Here is a 7,755-nt window from a genome sequence, read left to right on the forward strand (position 1 = left end):
AAAATAACTTGAAGATGTTAAAAGGTGACTCAGATGTAATTGAGATGTGCAAAATAGCTGAGATGTGGGGTTTGGTGATTTGTTTGTGGTCTATGATGTTGGGGATGCGGATGGATTTCCGAAAATTGGTTATATTGACGTAGGGGGAGTTATTGGGGCGTTGAAAGTGAGAAACTTAATGGTGCTGGTGTTGAGATAGTTGGTATTTGAAGGAAAGCAAGAAAGGAGTGTGATAGTAAAGGATGATGACCCTTTGACTGAAGCAGTTGATGATGAGGTTGAAATAGAATTTCAGAATGCAGAAAGTGGGGAACATAACGAGGGTGTTTCAGGAGAGTTAGGAGGTGGAGGACAGATTGGAAGAGGGCTGTTTGTCACAAAGAGTGCCTCTTTTGGCTTTATGCACACAGGGTTGGCGGGGAGGAGTCAACATGGCAATTAAGAAGCTTAAATTTGCAACATACTTGCATGCAAACACACAGGATTGGCATAATGAACTCCAAATGGCCAGTTTAAGAGTTTAAGAAGAAGGTGGAGTCTAATCCAAGAATCAAAATAAAGGAGTTGGTGGCAAAGGCATACAAAAAGTGGAATCTGTAAATCAATGCTACCTGAAAACTGAAAATGATTCGGTCCCTGGATTTTGCTCAGGAGATCCAGAACCCAATCTTGATGAATTATTGTGTATTCCAGAGACTGTATGTATCCTTTGATGCATCCAAGAAAATCTTCCAACACTGTAGACCGTTTTGGACGGAAGGATCATCCGTTTACCTGAAAATGATTCGGTCCCTGGATTTTGCTCAGGAGATCCAGAACCCAATCTTGATGAATTATTGTGTATTCCAGAGACTGTATGTATCCTTTGATGCATCCAAGAAAATCTTCCAACACTGTAGACCGTTTGTTAGTTTGGACGGATGCTTCTTAAAGACTCCTCAGGGTGGACAACTGTTGACTGCAATTGGAAGATACCCGAACGATCAGATGCTTCAAATTGCTTATGTAGTGGTTGAAGCTGAGACATATGACTCCTTGATTTGGTTTCTGCGCCATCTTGTTGAGGATTTGGAGTTGGAGAAAATTGGAAAATGCACCTTCATGTCTGATCAGCAGAAGGTAATGATACAGTTTACATTATTGTTATGCTTTAACAAATAATGATTGTTTCAAATTAGATACAATGATTTCTGGACTAACAAAATGCATGCTCACCTTCATTTCATAAGGTTTGTTACCAGCATTTGAAGAGGTCATACCAGGGGTGACAACAGACTCTGCATGAGGCATCTCTATAGCAATTTCAGAAAGAAATTTCCTAGTTTAGAGATGAAGAACAGAATGTGGCAGTGTGCAAAGGCAACTCATTGGAGGGATTGGGAGAAGGAAATGAAATCTCTAGACTTGTAATGATGGGGAATTTTGACATTTAAACGGCATTGCACACAGGTTTTGGTCGCCTTCTAGATTTACATTTCATTCAAAATGTGACACCCTTGTTAATAACATGAGTGAAAATTTTAATGCTGTCATAGTAGAGGCAAGAGAAAAACCTATTGTAACCATGTTAGATGACATTATGGTGTATCTCATGACTAGATAGGCTGCTAATAGAGATAGGATTCAACTTTACTAGGAAAATATTATGCCAATAATTAGGAATAAATTGGAGAAAGGGGCAAGGTTAGCTAGGGACTGGAGGCCATACTGGTCAGCTACTAATAAATATGAGGTCATGTGTGGATTAGATAAATTTATTGTGGATCTGGCTGCTGCTTAGTGTTCTTGCAGGAAGTGGCAGATGAGTGGAATTTCATGTCCTCATGCCATTAGTTGCATTAACTTCAAAGGACTAGATTTAAAATCCTATGGGGATGATTGCTAAAAGAAATATGCTTACCAGAAGGTGATATACCCTCTGAATGGACCGGATTTATAGAAGAGAACCCAATATTATGATGTCATGCCACCTCCATATAGGAGGCCAAGTCACATACCTCTGAAAAAGAGGAAGCGAGGATCTGGAGATGAGGAGAACAGAAGCCAGAATCACCTATCACAGAGGGGTCAAATTCAAAGATTCTCTAATTGTGGTGATGTAGGGCATAAGAAGGGGGCTGCACAAAATCTAATAAGAGTGTATGTGCCATTATGCTCTAGGGTTTACTTGGGTTTATGCTATGTATATATTTTACTTTTTGGTTATGTATTTAATTCTGATTCTTTTTATATAATTGTGATTACCTTCATAGGCCCAAATCTCAACACAACAAGCTGCCAAAGCTCCTAAGAGAGGGAGGAAGGCTTCATCCTCACAACTCCCTGGTCAAATAGTTCAAAAAGGGAAGTAGAGGAAGACTTCATCCTCACAACCCAACCCTCCAGCAACTCAACCCAAAAAACCAGCTTCTAAACCCAAGAAATCAGCAGCTCAACCCAAGAATGCAACAACTCAGTCTAATAACCAATTCTAGTCCAATCCTAAAACACCTTCAGCCCAACCATTGGTCAAGAACAAAAGTACAGTAGCAATAACCTCCTCCAATAAGAAATAGTCACTGAGTCAACTAACTAAGAGAAAGAGATATTTTTCTGTCATCCAAACTGGTGCACCACATGTTCTTCTACAGAAGTTCAAGCTAATGGCAAAATTACCTTCTAGTAAATGGAAAAATCTTTAGATATTGCTCGTTATGTTTGTTTTGTTATCAATGTGTTACTTAGTTGGAAACAATGTTTTATGCAACATTCCAGATACTATTACTTGGTTTTAGGTAATTCAACATACTATCTTGAATTGTGTTTTTTGTTTAAGTGGCATGACATCCACTGTAAGCTATGATTTCAATTTAGACTTGTATAATCCATGGGTTAAATTGTGAAAGTTTTAACTTGTCTTTAATTAAAATTGGCCATTAGGTCACTACTAGATTTACAAATCTCATTCCTACATATTGCTATACTAAGCTTCTGATTTAAGCTTGGCAATATTATTATTATTATTATTATTATTATTATTATTATTATTATTATTATTATTATTATTATTATTATTATTATTATTTAATGAATATTTTATGAATTAAAAAAATTATTTATTTATTTTTACCAACTTATAAATTTTATTTCTATTGTGTTATTGTTGATTTTTCAACATACTATTGAGATTCGTTATGCTGTTGTTTGTTATTTAAAATTTGATGTTGAAATTTGTTATGTATGTTTAATTTTGTAATTTACAAAACCACAAATCCGATTCCATCCAAACCGCACCTCAAGTAAAATTAGTATTCGAATCAAATGAGTGTTTGACTCAAAACCGATCCAAACTGCACGAACACCCATACCATCGGCGTCGTCTCTCCCTCCCCTCTTCTCTCTTTCCTTCCTCTTCTTCCCTATCTTTTCGTTCAGTCTCTGCTCTCTCTTTCTTTATTTCTTTCGTTTTCAATGTGTGGGATGACCGAATGGGAATTTTATTCTAATTTTAATTTTTTTATTAATAAGTATATTTTAGTAATTTTGTTTATTTCAATTTCTATATTTATCTTCAACTAAACAGGATACTCACATATAACTCATTCTTATATACTTTCCACTAAATATAATACAGAGACTTTATCTTTTAGCGAAGAGTGTGCCAATAGTCAGACCATGGATTAAACACCAACTACTTCAAGATAAAAAAAACACCAACTATTTGCAACATAAGAGAAAATATTACGATGTAAACTCTGTTAAACTCTAAAGTGGTCATTAAAATTGGCAGCTTGCACAAAAAAAAAATTACCGAAATTTTAATTGCACTATACAAATCTCCAAGATAAAAAAAATTGCACCACGTGGTTCCTATCCTCTCTCTGTCGAGTTACACATCATATCTTGAGTAAGTTGACTTAGAAAAAATGACGTTACTTTAGTTTTGACGATAAATATTTGTTGAAATGATAATAATACAATTTTTTTAATCTTAAAGATATTTATAATGTATTTAAAATCTCAAAAACTTTTCTGGTGCAAACGAACAATCTCAAAAACTACTTTGGACTTAGTCCAAATGCTACATTGCAAACGTCGATAGGGTGAAAAAGGAGAAAGATTTATTGCAGAATCAACTTACGTCTACCTTTTTCTTTTCTTTTTTTATGGGATTGTATGCCGTTTGCTATTATTCTATTGCTTCTGCTATTACTTTCAGATTAAATACTACATGATGGTTTTCATAACAATATAAAACATCTATTAGCAAAGAGAATACACAATTCAAATTATTAAAATTTATAACATGAAGGGTTAACAAATGTCAATAGCCAATGGAATGCACGGAGGATCAGACAAATTGAGTAGGCTGGGAGAAAAATCTAAGCATAAATTTAAAATGAGGTTGACTGATACAATCAATCATAGCTATCACTTACATACTCATTTTAAGTAGTTTGTACTACTCTTAACAGAATGAAACCAATTCTAACATAAATATTTAGGAGAATAATTCTCATTACTGACTAAATAACTGAACCTCAATGTAACTATGTAATAATCTAACAATTATGCTTCCCCAAGTATAAACCAACACTGAATTTGAAACTATATGGTATAAGCAACTTTGTAGAATAGTCTAGCAACTGAAAACCAATACTTGCATTTCTTCGATCTAATTAGTCAATGGCATTCATCTAAAATTGTAGAACATTAAATGAAAAATGATGAACTAGGGGCCACTAAATTTACATGGCCATCCTCTAAGGAGATGAAGAGGATGGTACTGTTAGTGTGCATAATAGCTTTAGCAGGCATTTAACCTTTTTCTGACTCTGCAGATAATAATAGATATCATAACTAGCGTATTCTAGAAGATTCCAAGAATTTCATTCAGTGTGAAAGAACAAAAACAAAATCAAGGCTTGAAATTACGCAAAGTCAACCCCAAAATTGACAATGCTCAAACTCAGCTTGATAATATTTAGCTCAACTCATGGTTTGACTAATTTATTATCGAGCTTAATCTTATTATGGAATCTTGATGCACGAGTAAAATTTCAAAGACCATTTTAAACATTAACCCTTAGATATTAATTAAGCTTTTGGCTATAAGTACATACTTATTTTCAACATATTTAATCTACAAGACACATTATGCAAATAATTGAGATATAATATATTATTATTGATAATATATAATGATATAGGTGATATTATGCCGAGGTCTCAGGCATTTACATATCTATGTGAACCGACAAATGAATATACAACCCTACTCATGGAACATAGCAAATTTAAGTTTGACTCATTTAATAAATGAGCTCAAATTTTTAGTTCAAGCTTAGTAGCTCACCGGCTTAAGAGCTTAGCTTATAAAATAACTAACAAATTGAGCTAAAAATAGCTCACATGCTATTAGGAACAAGGTAAACTACCGAAATTGCACCAAAAAACTCATATCGCTATGAAAAATAACCAAACAAGATTTCTATGAATGACAAAGAAGTCTCAAAAGATTTAAAAACGTGACAAAATTAACAAAAATATCATATTTTTTTACATAAATGATAAAGGAATTTTGTATTTAGCAAACAACTTGTGCATTTTATTTTAAATTCAATCATTCACAAAAAAATTTGAAAAAATTCCTTGACAAATCACCAAATTTTAACTATGACAAAGTCTCATTTTTCTAATAATACTTACAAAAAATCGCATCGAAATCTAATATCTAAAGTATTTTATGAAAAAATATAACTAATATCCGGTTAGTTTTCTCACTTTTTAAATCCTTTGGAGCTTATTTGTTATCTTTCTAGGTTATTTTTATTAGCGGCATAAACTTTCAAGTACCATTCTTGGTAGTTTATTTTTAGGAAAGTATCTCTTCATGCAACAAGGAAACTAAATGAACAAGATATAGCAATAGTTTCAAATAGAACATTTGCTTCATACCATATATAGCTTCCATGTTATTTTGCTTGTAAACACCAAAAGGTGATCCATGGACAGAGAGAAGCATCTCACTAGGTTTCGACAGCCTAAGGGTTTTGGGTGTCATCCCAACAGACAAGCGCTGACTACTCACCTGCAAAAGGCAACAAAGTCAAATCAATCACAACTGTTTAAAAAATAGCCTCAGCAATGAATACTAGAGTTCATAAAGTCATCCATAAAAAACAAAAGGTAAAAAATAAAAGGAGAAAATTCGGACATTGGGAGTCTGAAGACCTTCTTGACTTGTGAGAGTCTGAGCTTCACATGGCTCCTCAAAAACCTATGTAACAAACATTCAATTAATTCATATTATCACAATATATTGCAACCACTAATTAGTTTTTATTTGCAAGCTGTTTAAGTTAGTCATAATAGATTTAGCAGCGTATACAATGAAACTAGTAATAGAGGCAAGTTCTCTTCCATCTGCACATGAAAGGATCCTAAATGAATAGCAACATTTCTCATTCAAATCAATTCGTGGATGCTTCAGCACATGATGGAAATGAGAATGGAAGTGCTATATTAATGCTGCTCCTACACAGCTACCCCAATTTTATGTCGCATCAAGTCCTATGTAAGTGACCCAAACAAGCCAGCTAAGGATGTTACAAAATACAATTAATCAAAGTGCACAGAGAAGATAGAGAACATACAAAGTCCTTAAAATGAAGATTTTCATCACTAAGAAATCCTGTTCTCCCTACCAACAAAGAAGTAAACTAACAGGTATCAACTACAATCTATGCCAAAATGTATAAGAACTATAATATCTATAGTAAAATCGTTCAAAATTGAAGGAACTCAAACATTTTAAGGGGCACAGAACAATAGTATGTTTCGTAACATACATTTCCATTTTTTTTAATTCAATTTAGGAAACTTTAATTCAGATATGAAATGAGTTAAATCGAAAGAGAAAACTAAACACTACCAGTATTGCTAGAGTATTCAAAACCACCAAACTGAGAAACCGAAAAAGGACATTCCGAAGGAAAAGTAATCGAAAGCCTCTAGAACAGAGAAGCGTGCAAATCTCTTTCTACACCACCACAAGTCGTGGACATTCTGCTCCCTCTCTCTTTCCACTTCACATCAAATTTTCCATTACCTTCATCTTTCACAATTGAGGGATTCGGTAAGGTTTCTTCGAAGACCTGTAGCATTAGCTTCCGGAGCTGTTCCTCACTGAAACACGACCGAACCAAACGAAGTTCCATCAACAATCGCTCAATCTCAACATCACGAACCACCTTAATTGCACTGATTTGACACTCCACTGCCACAAACACACAGGTAGAGTTTTAATAAAAATAAATAAATAGTGAAAACTTTATGCTAATCAAGAAATCTGTTATTTGATTTTGCTGTACCTTCGATTTCAAGCTCTTTGAATTGAGGTTGCTGCGTTTGGGTTTTAAGTTCCTTCAATTGAGTTGATTGTTTGACCATTTTCTTCGCTCTACGCCTTGGAAATTTTGCCTTTAATATACTAAAACTAATATAGTAAGAAATAAGGGCTATAAATCTACAGTTATAGTTATCAGAATTGAATCGGTAATCCACTCGGTCTGGTTCAATCGATGGGTCACTGATTCACCCGGTTGACCCGGTCATAATTTAAAAAATATAAAATTATATAAATAAAATTAAAATTACATATTAAAACTTAAAATGCAAGTCTTTACAAACATAATAATAATAATAATAATAATAATAATAATAATAATAATAATAATAATAATAATAATAATAATAATAATAATAATAATAATA

The 7,755-nt window shown here is 33.5% G+C and overlaps 1 long non-coding RNA gene across 1 annotated transcript; it reads right to left on the reverse strand.

The window, feature by feature from the left end:
• LOC107623316 lies at window positions 5,984-6,997 on the reverse strand. The gene is made up of 4 exons (XR_001616420.2): window positions 6,914-6,997; window positions 6,636-6,682; window positions 6,197-6,259; window positions 5,984-6,070 (listed from the first exon to the last, which is right to left on the reverse strand). It is a non-coding gene; the product is annotated as an uncharacterized LOC107623316 (long non-coding RNA).

The sequence above is a fragment of the Arachis ipaensis genome, chromosome B02 (assembly GCF_000816755.2).
Source record: "Arachis ipaensis cultivar K30076 chromosome B02, Araip1.1, whole genome shotgun sequence".
Taxonomy (NCBI): domain Eukaryota; kingdom Viridiplantae; phylum Streptophyta; class Magnoliopsida; order Fabales; family Fabaceae; genus Arachis; species Arachis ipaensis.